At 36.8% G+C, this 12,665-nt stretch overlaps 1 pseudogene across 1 annotated transcript in view; it reads right to left on the bottom strand.

The window, feature by feature from the left end:
* Window positions 1–646: 646 nt before the first annotated feature.
* The window catches only part of LOC100349081 (protein SET-like), a 63,421-nt pseudogene continuing 51,402 nt past the window's right edge, over window positions 647–12,665 (bottom strand). Inside the window, exon 3 of the transcript XR_016222641.1 lies at window positions 647–1,994. The product of XR_016222641.1 is annotated as a protein SET-like (transcript). The remainder of the gene's footprint in view (window positions 1,995–12,665) is intronic.

The raw sequence follows: 12,665 nt of genomic DNA, 5'->3' as shown, positions 1-12,665 counted from the left end.
TGAATTAAGGGGAAAAATAAAAATAAAAAACAGAATGTTTACTAGAGGTTGTGAGCAATGGGAGAACAGAAATAATGTGGATAAAAGAAACCAAATCTTAGTTACAGTTACTGGATCATAGCTATAGTGGGTAGACTAGAGTTCACCATAACCTAGCAGGTAATATAAGAATAAACAGTGCAAAAGAGTTCCAGGTATCCAATCATAAAATAACGTTAAGGAAAGAGAGGTGTTGATTGCCGTGTTTGGTTAGTACAGGTTGTATACACATATTGAAACATATTGTAGTTCATAAGAAAAGGTCTCTTAGCCTGCAAAAGTTCATGGATAAATGGAATTAAAAGACCATATAATTTTGGTGCAATTTTTTTTTTATTAGTAGAGAATTTTATTTAAAAGTGTCATCTTCAACTGCAAGGATGTCCGTTAAACATCACAATTAAACATGCCAAAGGAGAAGCCATGTTGTCAAAATGCCCACTTAACCCACCCAAACATCTCAAACCCACCCTTTGCTGACCTTCTATAACCCCATTTTTTTAAGTTTTTTTGTTTTTGTTTTTTTAAACAAGAGAAAGTAGACAGATCCATGTTGGTAAATGCTAACTGTCCGTATTCACATAGAGACACAATGTAATCTCTGAGCCCAATATACAGAGAAAGGAGGAGAAAAGCTAGAATTCTATGCACTACTACACAGGGGCCTGGCACCCTCCAGCTTCCAGCAGAGCCGGGAGCAGGAGGGTTTCTTTTTCCCGCAGAGCACGGTGGTGTTGATTCCATACAGTTTTTGTCGAGACGAGAGGGATAAAATGAATTTGGAACAGAAAGGGGTAGAGATTCTTTTCCCATTGTATTCTGCTTCAGGTATTTTCCCCACAATAAGGTGAGAACCATGGTGTAGAGAAAAGAGACCTCAAAAACAGGGAGACTGAGCACAAGAGGGAAAAAAATAAAAAGAAGACGGCAATTTGCTCCCAGGGACTGGAGAAAATTAAAAAAAAAAAAAAAAGTTGGAATCCATCAGTGTTTTCTATTAGTCATCTTCTCCTTCATCCTCTCCCCTTCTTCCCCTTCATCCTCATCCTCATCTTCCTCCCCTTCATCCTCGTCGCCTTCCTCATCAATGTCTTCCAACCCTTCTTCTTTATCATCATCATCTTCTTCTCCTTCCCCTTCTTCATCATCCATATCAGGAACCAAGTAGTACTGTAATGGATTCGGCCAGATATCATCCTTGATGACCTCTCCTAACTCATCCGCACCTGCGTCAGAATGGTCAGTAAACCAGGTGAAGAAGCTCTCTGGCTCCTCGTGCTGCCTCTTCCTGCTGGCTTTGTTCTGCGTTTGACTTGAACGTTTTGTCAAATTCTTTCCAGATTTCCATTTGATGTTGGTGGACTTTGAAGATGGATCACCACTCTCATTCAGATGAAATTCTTTGGAGAGAACTTTATTTTCAAAGTAAGGATTTTCATCAAAATAAAAATCTATTCTGTAACCTGATTTAATATCTTCAAATTCTGTCACTTCCACTTTGGTCAGATAATGCAGCGCCTCTTCATCCTCCTCCCCGAGCAGGGCAGACACTTGTGGATGGTTGACAAATGTTGTTACCCCAAAATTTGGGATTTTGGCGATCAGTTCTGACCTCTTCTGAAAAAACGGTTGGCGGAGTTTGTTATATTTCTGTTCTACTTTCAAAATCTCCTCACTGGCTTGTTCATTAAGTCTGTCTATTTCATTTTGTACTTCATCAATATGTTCAATTGCTTCTTGTTGTTCTTTTTCTGAGGTCTCGTCGGCCCCGTTGTGGTTGGAGTTGAGCTCCTTCTTACTGACTTTGGCCGCCTGAGCCGACAAGGTGCTGCTCCGCGGTCGGGGGCGGAGCGGGGAGGGGGAGAGAAGGGCAGGCGCGGGGGGCGGCTTCCCCTCACGCCACACGCGCGGGCGCTCGCTCGCTGGGTCCGGCCGCCTCCTCCCGGCGCTGCTCGCTCGCCCAGCAAAATTTTTAAGTTAGTTCATACGTGTTACTATTTTTTTTGAACTTTTTGAAATGCCTTTGTAGTTCTTTTAGTGTCTGGACATTAGTATGTTGAAGTGTTTTATCAGTACACTTAGTTATCCTACAGTTACTTTAGGTCCACAAAGCAAAGACATAAGACAACCGCGCAGAACTAGTTGAGGATCTGCTGAAAAGGAGCTCAACATTAGACAATGTAATATGCATGCTTCATGAAACTATAGAATGAAGGTAATTTCAGAATTTGTGAGATTCTATTACTAACATGTTTGACTTTTAAAGTGTTAAATTCACATTTATTTTCATAGATTTGTCTCAAATGTCTAATTTTACAAATCAATTTTCAGTTTTTCAAAAGCTGTTCTTTGTAAACACTGTTTAAGTTTACAAAGGTTTTTATAGTAAAATATTTTCTTGAGAACCATATTTTGTTTACTTTTTGAATGCATGTAAAATGTGTTTAGTATTTGAATATGACAGTAGAAACCCCAAAAAGAGATATGTGATAAGCAGTCTTTCACAACATATGTCTTTTTTTTTTTTTTAATTTGACAGGTAGAGTTATAGACAGTGAAAGAGAGAGAAAGGTCTTCCTTCCATTGGTTCACCTCCCAAATGGAAATTGCCAAATTCTACAAGCATCCAGGCCATCCTCCCAGGCCACAACAGAGAGCTGGATTGGAAGAGGAGCAACCGGGACTAGAACCCAGAGCCCATATGGGATGCCGGCGGAGGATTAACCAAGTGAGCCAGGGCGCTGGCCCCAACATATATCTTACTTGTATTCCTTTCTTAATATCTACTAAGAGATTTTGTACCTCTTCTATAGTATAAACATCTATTTTTCACATGGAAAAGGGTTTCAAATATGTAGTTCATTAGATACTTAATTTTCAGGATTGTTGTTTATCCAGAGAAGTACCCTCATAGATAATACACTATGACAAGCTCCATGTATTGTAGTTTTATAGGCAAAATAGAAATTTTCTTTTAGCCTTAAAACTGGGCAAACCAATTGGAGAATTTGGAAAATTGAAAGAAATTGATTTTTTGAAGTTTACAATATTGTATTTACCTAATAAATAAAAATTGCTTAGGGAAGATATCATTTCTCTTTTTAGGTATCTTATTTCATGAGTATCTTCCTGATGCAATTTTTTACATAAATTTGACACTAAATATGTTTGCATAGTGAAAATAAAAATATCAAAACATCATACACTATCCTATACATATGTATAACTTTTATGTATCAGTTAAAAACAAAATATTTTAAAGGGGGTTATTTAAAATTGTAGATATTGTTACCTTATCTAGGAAGATAGAATAAATGACATTATTTGGAAAATACAATGACTACAACTAGAGACACTGATAGAAGTAGGAAAAAGAAAAGGAAAACTAAATTTTATCACAGGTATATGTTCTGGATGAAGCAGTGTATGTAGGTCTCATTTCATCCACTAAATTTCATAAAGCTGTTATTAAACACACACACAAACATGTACAAGCATAATTGCATAGTTTTGTTTGCTGATCTGAATTATGATTTATTCTAACATAAAGGGGATATTCATTTATTGAAATGGGAACCAGAATTTTGGTGCAAAGCGTTAAGCTTCTACTTGCCATGCTGGCATCCCATAGGAGTTGGGTTCGAGTCTTTGCTACTCCACTTCAAAATCTGGCGTTTTGCTAATACACCTGAGAAAGCAGCAGGAGATGGTCCAAGTGCTTGGACTTATGCCACTCATGTGGGAGACCAGGATGGAGTTCCTGGCTCCTGGCCTTGGCCTGGCCCAGATTCAGCTGTTGGCAGGCATTTGGAAACTGAGTCAGCAAGCACAAGCTCTCTATCTCTGTCTCTCCCTCTCTTTTGTTTTGCCTTTCAAACAAACATATAAATAACTAAATAAGTCTTTAAAATGTTGAGGAAATACAGCAGTGAAATTCGTAAATAGTAGGAGGTAAAGAGAATACAATGTAGGAAAAGGGCAGAGATAGTAAATGTTAAATTGGAGAAGATGGAGATAGTTGAATGATGAAAAGGATTGAAGGGGTACTCAAAACTTGAAAGGAAGAAGTAAAATATCCTGTTTACAGAAGATATGATATTATTCATAGAAAACCTCAAAGACCACAAAAATATCTCAACTAATAAATGAATTTGCAAAGGTGAAGAAAACAAAGTAAACACACAAGTAAGTAACCTTGATACATAATAGCAAAATTATCTGAAAAAAAAATAGAGAAATCAAATTTCCAAAAGCTACCAAGCATATGTAGGAATAAACCTAACTAGAGGTAAAAAAATTTCTGCAGTGAAAGCTGTCAAATATGGATGAAAGAGATTGAAGAGGACATAAAGCAATGCAAAGACATACAGTGTTCATGAACTGCAAAAATTATATCAAGTTCATGTACATAATATTCAAGAGATTTGAAGCATCCCCCATCAAAATACCGATTATATTTTTCACAGAATTGGAAGATCTATCAAAATTTCTGTGACACTATAAAAGACTCAAAATAGCCAAAGCAGTCCTCAACCTATAGAATAAAGCAGTGACTGTCATTGTGGCCCAGTGGGTTAAACCGCCATGTGCAATGCCAGCATCCCCTGTGGATGCTGGTTGTTTCACAGCTATTCCACTACCCATACAGCTACTTTCTAATGGCCTATAAAAGTGCAGAGGATGACCCAAGTGCTTGGGCCACTGCCACCCATAGATGAAGACCTGGATGAAGCTCTTGGTTACAGCGTGGACTGCAGCCATTGCAGCCACTTGGGCAATGAACCAGCAGCTCTGACTTTTAAATATAATTTTTTTAAAAAAGCAGGAGGTATTACATTAACAAAAAGCTAGAAGAAATGATTTTCACTTTCACCATAAATAGTATAAAATATTTAAGGGGATAGAAATATTTACTTCGACTGGTTATTACCCAATGTATGCTTGTGTCAAAATGTGACACAGGATCCTGTATGTACAAATTTTTCGTATCAGTTAATTTTTTTCAGTTTTTAACTTATTTATTTTTAAAGAATACAGATTTCATATATACAACTTTAGGAATGCAGTTATTCTTCCCACCATACCCGCCCTCCCACCTTTCCCCCTCCACCTTCTCCTCTTCCCAGTAGCTTTCTCCATTAAGATTCAGTTTCGGCCGGCGCCGCGGCTCACTAGGCTAATCCTCCGCCTAGCGGCGCCGGCACGCCAGGTTCTAGTCCCGGTCGGGGCGCCGGATTCTGTCCCGGTTGCCCCTCTTCCAGGCCAGCCCTCTGCTGTGGCCAGGGAGTGCAGTGGAGGATGGCCCAGGTGCTTGGGCCCTGCACCCCATGGGAGACCAGGTAAAGCACCTGGCTCCTGGCTCCTGCCATCGGATCAGCGCGGTGCGCCGGCCGCAGCGCGCTGGCCGCGGCAGCCATTGGAGGGTGAACCAACGGCAAAGGAAGACCTTTCTCTCTGTCTCTCTCTCTCACTGTCCACTCTGCCTGTCAAAAAAAAAAAAAAAATTAAAAAAATTAAATAAAAGATTCAGTTTCAATTAACTTTGTACCCAGAAGACCAACTCTATACTAACTAAAGATTTCAACAAATTGAACACATATTCACACACACACACACACACACCTGTTTGAGAACAAGTATCACAGTTAACTCTCATAATACAACTTTGCATACAGAGGTCCTGCATGAAGAGATAGTGCACAGTGACTCCTGTTGTTAATAAACAAGTAATACTGTTAAGTATGCTGTCAGTGATCACCCGAGGTTTGTGACATGAGCTTTCTAGGCTATGGAAGCCTTTTGAATCCACAGACTCCATCAGTATTTAGACAAGGTCATAAGCAAAGCAAAAGTTCTCTCCTTCTTTCAGAGAAAAGTACATCCTCCTTTGATGGCTACTTCTTTCCGCTGGGGTCTCACAGAGATCCTTCAGGTAGAATAATTTTTGCCACAGTGTTTTGGCTTTCCATGCCTGAAAGTTTCTCGTGGGCCTTTCAGCCAGACCAGGAAGCTTTAAGGGCTGATTTTGAGGTCAGAGTGTTACTAAAAGTGATTGTCATTCTATGAATCTGCTGTGTGGACTGCTTTCCATGTTATAATAGTCTCTCCTTTTTAATTCTGTCCATTATAATTACCCAATACTTGGTCCTATTTATATGGTCACTTTTTCAGTTAAGATGACATTTTTTATCATTCAGCTTAATAGGATTTGGGTTCTCATGACAAATTTTTAAACTGGATCCTTAGAAGTAAGTCCTGTGGAATATATGTAGAACTATATAGCTTTACCATTACAAACTGCATCCTTCCTTTCTTATTCCCATGCTTATTTGTTACTTAGATCCATCCTCAATTGACATTATACACATATGATTAACTCTACGTTGAGTAATGAGTTCAATAAGCCATATGAAGAAAAAATGAAATATCAAAAAAATGTTTCTCGACAATCAAGACAAGGACAACTCAGGTCATCCCTTCTCTAAGTGTCAATTTCACTTCTTCAGATTTCATTTTAGGTACTCTACTCATTCTCCCAGATCAGGGAGAACATATGGTATTTGTCCCTGTGGGACTGGCTTATTACACTAAGTATGATGTTTTCCAGATTGATCCATTTTGTACAAAATTTATCAGTTAATTTTTAAAATGTATTTATAGAAGGGTAAACACTGAGGGTTTAGGACAAAGAGTGTTAGATATTTATTTTTAAGAGTGTTTTAAAGTATAATCTCTATTCATCCAAACTTGAAAACACATGAAGGCTGGAAATGCATGCTTTTGGTGTAGTGATTCCCACGAAGGTAGCCATAAAGTTTGGGAGAAAGAGCCATCAGGACCCACCAAGTACAGACAGTTGGAACCAGAAGGATTCCAGTTCATCAGAAAACTGCATTTTATTGGCATTTGAAGACTAATCTTGAAGACACATAAGTTAGAATGCTAGTTCAATTGAATGTATGTTTTCACATACTCTATATGTGTGAGTAATGAAAAAAGCATATTGCTGCTTTTTGAAAACCTCAAGCATGTTTTTTTAAAAAAAAACTCATTGTAAGAGGATCACACAAAATCTATAGTTGTTTTGAAGATGGAATGATATGTCGAAAACTCATTTATTCTCTGAAATTCAGTATCGCTATAAGGAACCATTGCTATATTAGAAACGGAGGGGTCCAAAGGGAAGTACACTGGTGGAGTAGTGTACTGGCTTACATTCTAAGTAAGGAGCTTGTGTAGCAGAGTTCCATATTCACCAGCATTCTCTCACATGCTGTTCTTTTTATTGTTATTCCACTAAGGGTGTGCTTTTGTCAAACTTGAACCTCATATTCCTTTTCAGTTAAGGTCTTGTTATAAATTTCTTTTACATTGAAAACAAAAATGAAACTCACAATATTTGTCATCTTAGCTTTTTGTTGAAGTTTGGAGGAGGATGTTGTGTATCTTATTTATATTCATGGTGCCAGGATATTAGAAGTTCCAAAGTTATTTTGAGAACATTTGCAATATCAAAGAATAAGAATGCTAACTCACAAGTTTCTAGGAATGCCCAAATTAAATAAAAGCAAATTCTATAAAGACACTCCAAAATAAATAGAAATCTGGATAAAACAAGATCAGGTAAAACCACTGAATCAGCAATTAAAAATATTTCCATAAAGAAGACCCAAGCACACTTTACCTTAGGGAGTCCATCCAAAAATTAAAAAGAAGCAAAAAGGAAATTGCAATTGTGTTACCAAGTAGAGTAAATAAATTTAGTATACACGATAAACATATTACACAAATGACAAATGTCCAGCCATAATTTCATTTAAAATGTAAATTAAGACAAAATTCCTCTTATCATAGTGGAAAATTTCAAAATCATAAGACCACCATATCCTAAAGTATAATGGAGTTATCACTGCACAGGACCACTCCACTGTGAAACTAGCGGGTCTTGACTATAGGTAAACCACTTGCTTCGTGACTAAATCTCAGGCAATGAGACCAATCTGTGACAAAGTCCTTTTGCTTCCTCAAAGCAGCAAAAATGTGAATAAACTTCATTGTGTAGACTGCGAGTTATACTCTGTCTGGGAGCAGGATAGAAATGAGATCAGAATACAGGATTTTATGTGCTTAAAACTATGATCTTGAGTAGTGTTTTCCCATTTTACCTTTCAATAGCTGTTGTTTCCTATCAATATCTATATTGAATAAAATACTAAGACCTCTACCCTCACAACACGCAATTCATTTAGACACTTGCATACATTGAGAAATATTAAATTCATTTAAATTCTTAAAATTTATCAAACATTTGCTATCGAATTAATTTGTTCATATGAAATAATATAGCTACAGTTATGAAATCTGTGTAAATGATCTTTAATTCTATAGAAACCTTGTCCATACAATGAAACTTCATTATGATTCTCTTGCTTAATGATTTTATTGAAGTCATTTTTTATTTGTTGACCCATTTATTTAATGAAGCATTAAGCCTTTTACTATAATGTAAATTTAAAATGTTAATCTCAAGAATTTTTTAAAAAGAAAAATAGGCAGGAAGGAAAGGTAGTATCACTATATTCTCAGAACTGTGTGTGTGGACTGCATGGAATCTGTTTTCTTTGTATTAATATCACATTAGCATAAGAATGAAGAGAATTGTGTTGTAGTAATTATCATCCATTTGTTCTGATCCTGAGAGTGTATTGTTCCCATAAATTTCCAAAAAATCCTTTTAATTTTAAACATAGGAAGAAATTGAAACAGTACACAAAATAAATGACAGAAATAAATATCTAAAATTAACTATATTCTAAGAATAACTTGTCACTATATCCAAAATCACATTTCTCGATACAGTTTTTGCCTTATTCTCCCATTTTCTTATAATTGCTATTAAATCTTTAAAGGGTGAATTCTCTTAAATTAGTGACCAGGGGAAATATAATTATGAAAAAGTTATTCTTCAAATATATGCATAAAACATGGAATTCGATTAACCATTATTATTTGCAGATTTATGATAGCTAGAGATTTGAAGATATATCAATTGTATATAAATGTAAATACATACGTGTATATGTGTGTACAGATATATATGTGCATATATAAATATATATGATTTTCTTCTAATTTGATGTTCTCAATCCTTGAAATCCTCAAATTAAGATATCATTACAGGGGAAGTATTTAGCCTGGCAGTTGAGGCCTCTCTTGTGTTGCCCATGTCCCACACTGGGATACCTGGGTTCAATACCTGGCTCCATCTCTAGTTTCTAGCTACCTGCTGATACAGATACTGTGAAGCAGTGGTGATTCTAGAAGTGATTAGGTTCCTGACACTTAAATGGGAATTTTGGATCCATTCCTGGCTCCTGTCTTTGGCTGTAGCTCATCCTACGGTTGAGGGCATTTGGGGAGTGATTCAATGGATGAGAGGGTGCATGCATGCTCTCTCTGCCTCTGCCTCTCAAACAAGTACATGCGAAAAGTTTGACTCTACAGTTACAGAAATTTAGAGCACACAGTAATAAGAGGAATTCCTGAGATAATAACTAGCAGTTAGTAACAGCCTACTACTGAAAAATTTAGCCCTAAAGAGTAAACAACATGAAATACAGGAAAACAAGAATTAGTTTACCAATAGCTTACTTCTTACTATTAGCATTTTCCCAGCTCATCCTGATAACTCTGAATTCAGACCTTTTTGCCAAAAAAAAAAAAAAAAAAAGCTTCTCTAAGGGGATGCAAAAGATATAGGTAAAAAATAGATAATAAATAAATAAAGCTGAGAACAGTTTAAAGGAGTTATTTGACATTAGCAATGGGACTGACTTACAACATGTGATGTCATAATAGGTTAACTGACCTGGTGACTTAGGCAGCCATGAACCAAGATCCTTTAGGGACCTCTGCCCAGGGGTTTATCACTCCCAGTGAGGGACAGAGGAAGAGAAACTAAAAGCACATTACAGTGTTCGTTCTCCTGTGAGTTCGTTTTGTCATTTTGAGGAAGCTGCTTAAAAAAATCAGGAACCACAGAAAGGCGACTTAGGAGCTCAGTTTGTGGAGAGGGATGGTCTAGGAGAAATTTAGAATGAGGTACTCTGGCCTTGTGCTAAGCGCTACAGCACAGGCATCACTAATTATTTATATCCTGCTGTTAAGCGTAAAACAGGCTTGACTGCCCTTGTAACAGCTGCAATCTCCCCACGTGTGCAGCACCATGAACTTTGTGTGTGAGCGCTCCTGAAGAGCTTTCGGGGGCACGGGGCACCACAAGCAGGTAGAATCCTTGTCAGAAGAGGCTCCTGAAGAGTGCTGGTGCATCGGCAGCAATTAATGCAGGTGGTATTTTAGACAAGGGAGCTAATGAGCTTTAATATGCATGCAGGTGAGGGAGTGCTGAATCAGTAGAGCCATTAATGAACCTATGACAGCCTAATTAGCTACAATTTAAAATCTATGGAATCTAATCAGAGGCGCTGAACACTGCTGCAAATCTGTGTATGAATGAGTCTTTCTAAATACTCCAATCTGTTGCTTAGTCACTGATTGATAGTAATTGCTTTTTTTCCTCTATTGTGTATAGGAAAATGCCCAATTTCATTCTGATAGGGGAGGACACAATATTGAAGTTAAATGCCTAAGATATTTAGCTGCTTAAGTTTAATCAGTAGATGTTAAAAAAATCAAAGTAAAATTAATTTTTAGCTCTGAATTTAGATAATTTAAAATACACCACAAACTTCTTATATATTAAGCTGGCAACAACAATGTGGTTGTTCATCAACTACAACTAATGTCTCTGAGAAGCAAGCAATGATACTGAAACATGTAACCATAACAATGCAATCATTAATCCATAATTCATCTCAAAAGGGCTTGTTTGTGTCAGTTAACCAAGATGACAGGGCAATGTTGAATAGTGAGTATTGAAATAAAGAAGTTGGTTTCGGAGGCTAACACAACCTATTACGTCCTCCTTTAACGGGACTTAACTCCATGTTCTTTGAGAAAATAAAAGTAATTTTATGAAGGCTTGAAATGATACTATTTTGTGGTGCCTATTTAGTAATAACTGATGTATAAAAGGTACTAGACGTTTTTCTGCTCTGACATTTCACCCTTAGATGGTACAATTCATCGGAGAACCTTAAAGAACTTTGTAGGCCCTGATTTATTGAGTTTTCGAATACCCCTGGAAGACAGGTCAGTATGGCCGTCTCGTTTTACAGTCAGCTCAACCGAGCTCCATTTGCTGAAGGTCAAAAGTGAGTCAAAGCAAGAACTATAAAAAGAGACTCAAGAATGCCCGAGTGCTACTCTCTTACTTTTTCCATTTGATAAATGGTGTGTCTCAAAATTCTGACATTGCAGATAAAAATCTATGTATCTAATTTTTGAATATAAACAGAAAAAAACAAGCAATGCAGACATTCTAGTTGTGATTTATTTTTAAATATTGATATTTGGTGCAAAATAATGATATCAGTTAAAAACTACAGGAGAACTGTCTTATTTCCTAATTGCTGTCAGTAAAAGTGATTGCAAAGTTTTGTTCCTGTTAGATTAGCAGACAGGGTACTAAGGTTGAAACCTAAAGGAAAAAAATGTTTTCTATAGTTAGGAACCTCTAGAATAAAATAAAGAACAAAAGAAAATAAAAGGGAGAAGGGAGAGACAGAGAGAACACAACACAGATAACTGCTCCCACCTAAAGAACTTCAGATGTGTTCGTGTACCAAATAGATGCTGTTGATGTAAAAAAGATTTAAAACATAAATATAGTCTTTTAAATTTTTAGTAGAATATCTATATAAAAAGGACAATATAGGAATGTATAAGATACAAATAACTCAAATAGTATATCAAAATAATCTTGTATTATGTACCAGCATTTCTGAAAATTCTTTTTACTAGTTTAAAAAAATGAACTACAAGGATAATTTTGTGAATTCTTATATTTAAGTGAAATTCACCAGATTTCTGGCCCTATGGATTATTTTCTCTTTCAACTTGAGTAATATTATGGTAATATTATATTTATTCTTATTTAAATCGCTATGTACTAATCTATAAGATAAGCCAATCTTTTTTTAAAAATACATATATATATTTATTTCTTTATTATTTAAAAGGCAGAATTACAGAGAGGCAATGGAGAGAGAGAGAAAGGTCTTCAAACCGCTGGTTCACTCCCCAAATGGCTGCAATGGTGAGAGCTAGGCTGATATGAAGCCAGGAGTCAGGAGCTTCTTCCGGGTCTCCTTCACAGGTGCAGGGGCCCAAGGACTTGGCCATCTTCTACTGCTTTCCTAGGCCATAGCAGAGAGTTGGATCAGAAGTGGAGCAGCTGGGACAAGAAACGGTGCCCATATGGTATGCCAGCACTATGGGTGGCAGCATTACCTACTACGCCACAGCGCCAGCCATATGGCAAATCATCCTTAATGCAGGTAATTTTGAGACTCCTCCTCATGTGACATTACTTACAAAGTGTTCATGTGTTTGAAAAGCCAAAAAAAAGTCAAAATTGGCATATTAAGAAAATCTTATTCTTCCCAAGGAAATCTTAAATCTTTCAAATTTGGTCATTGTTTTTAGCTAGAACAAATGGGTCACAC

This window comes from Oryctolagus cuniculus, chromosome 16 (genome assembly GCF_051225735.1).
Source record: "Oryctolagus cuniculus isolate XC-2025 breed Fujian yellow rabbit chromosome 16, ASM5122573v1, whole genome shotgun sequence".
Taxonomy (NCBI): Eukaryota; Metazoa; Chordata; class Mammalia; order Lagomorpha; family Leporidae; genus Oryctolagus; species Oryctolagus cuniculus.
The sequence above is the reverse complement of the archived record's forward strand: the minus strand, read 5'-3'. Positions and strand labels throughout refer to the sequence as shown.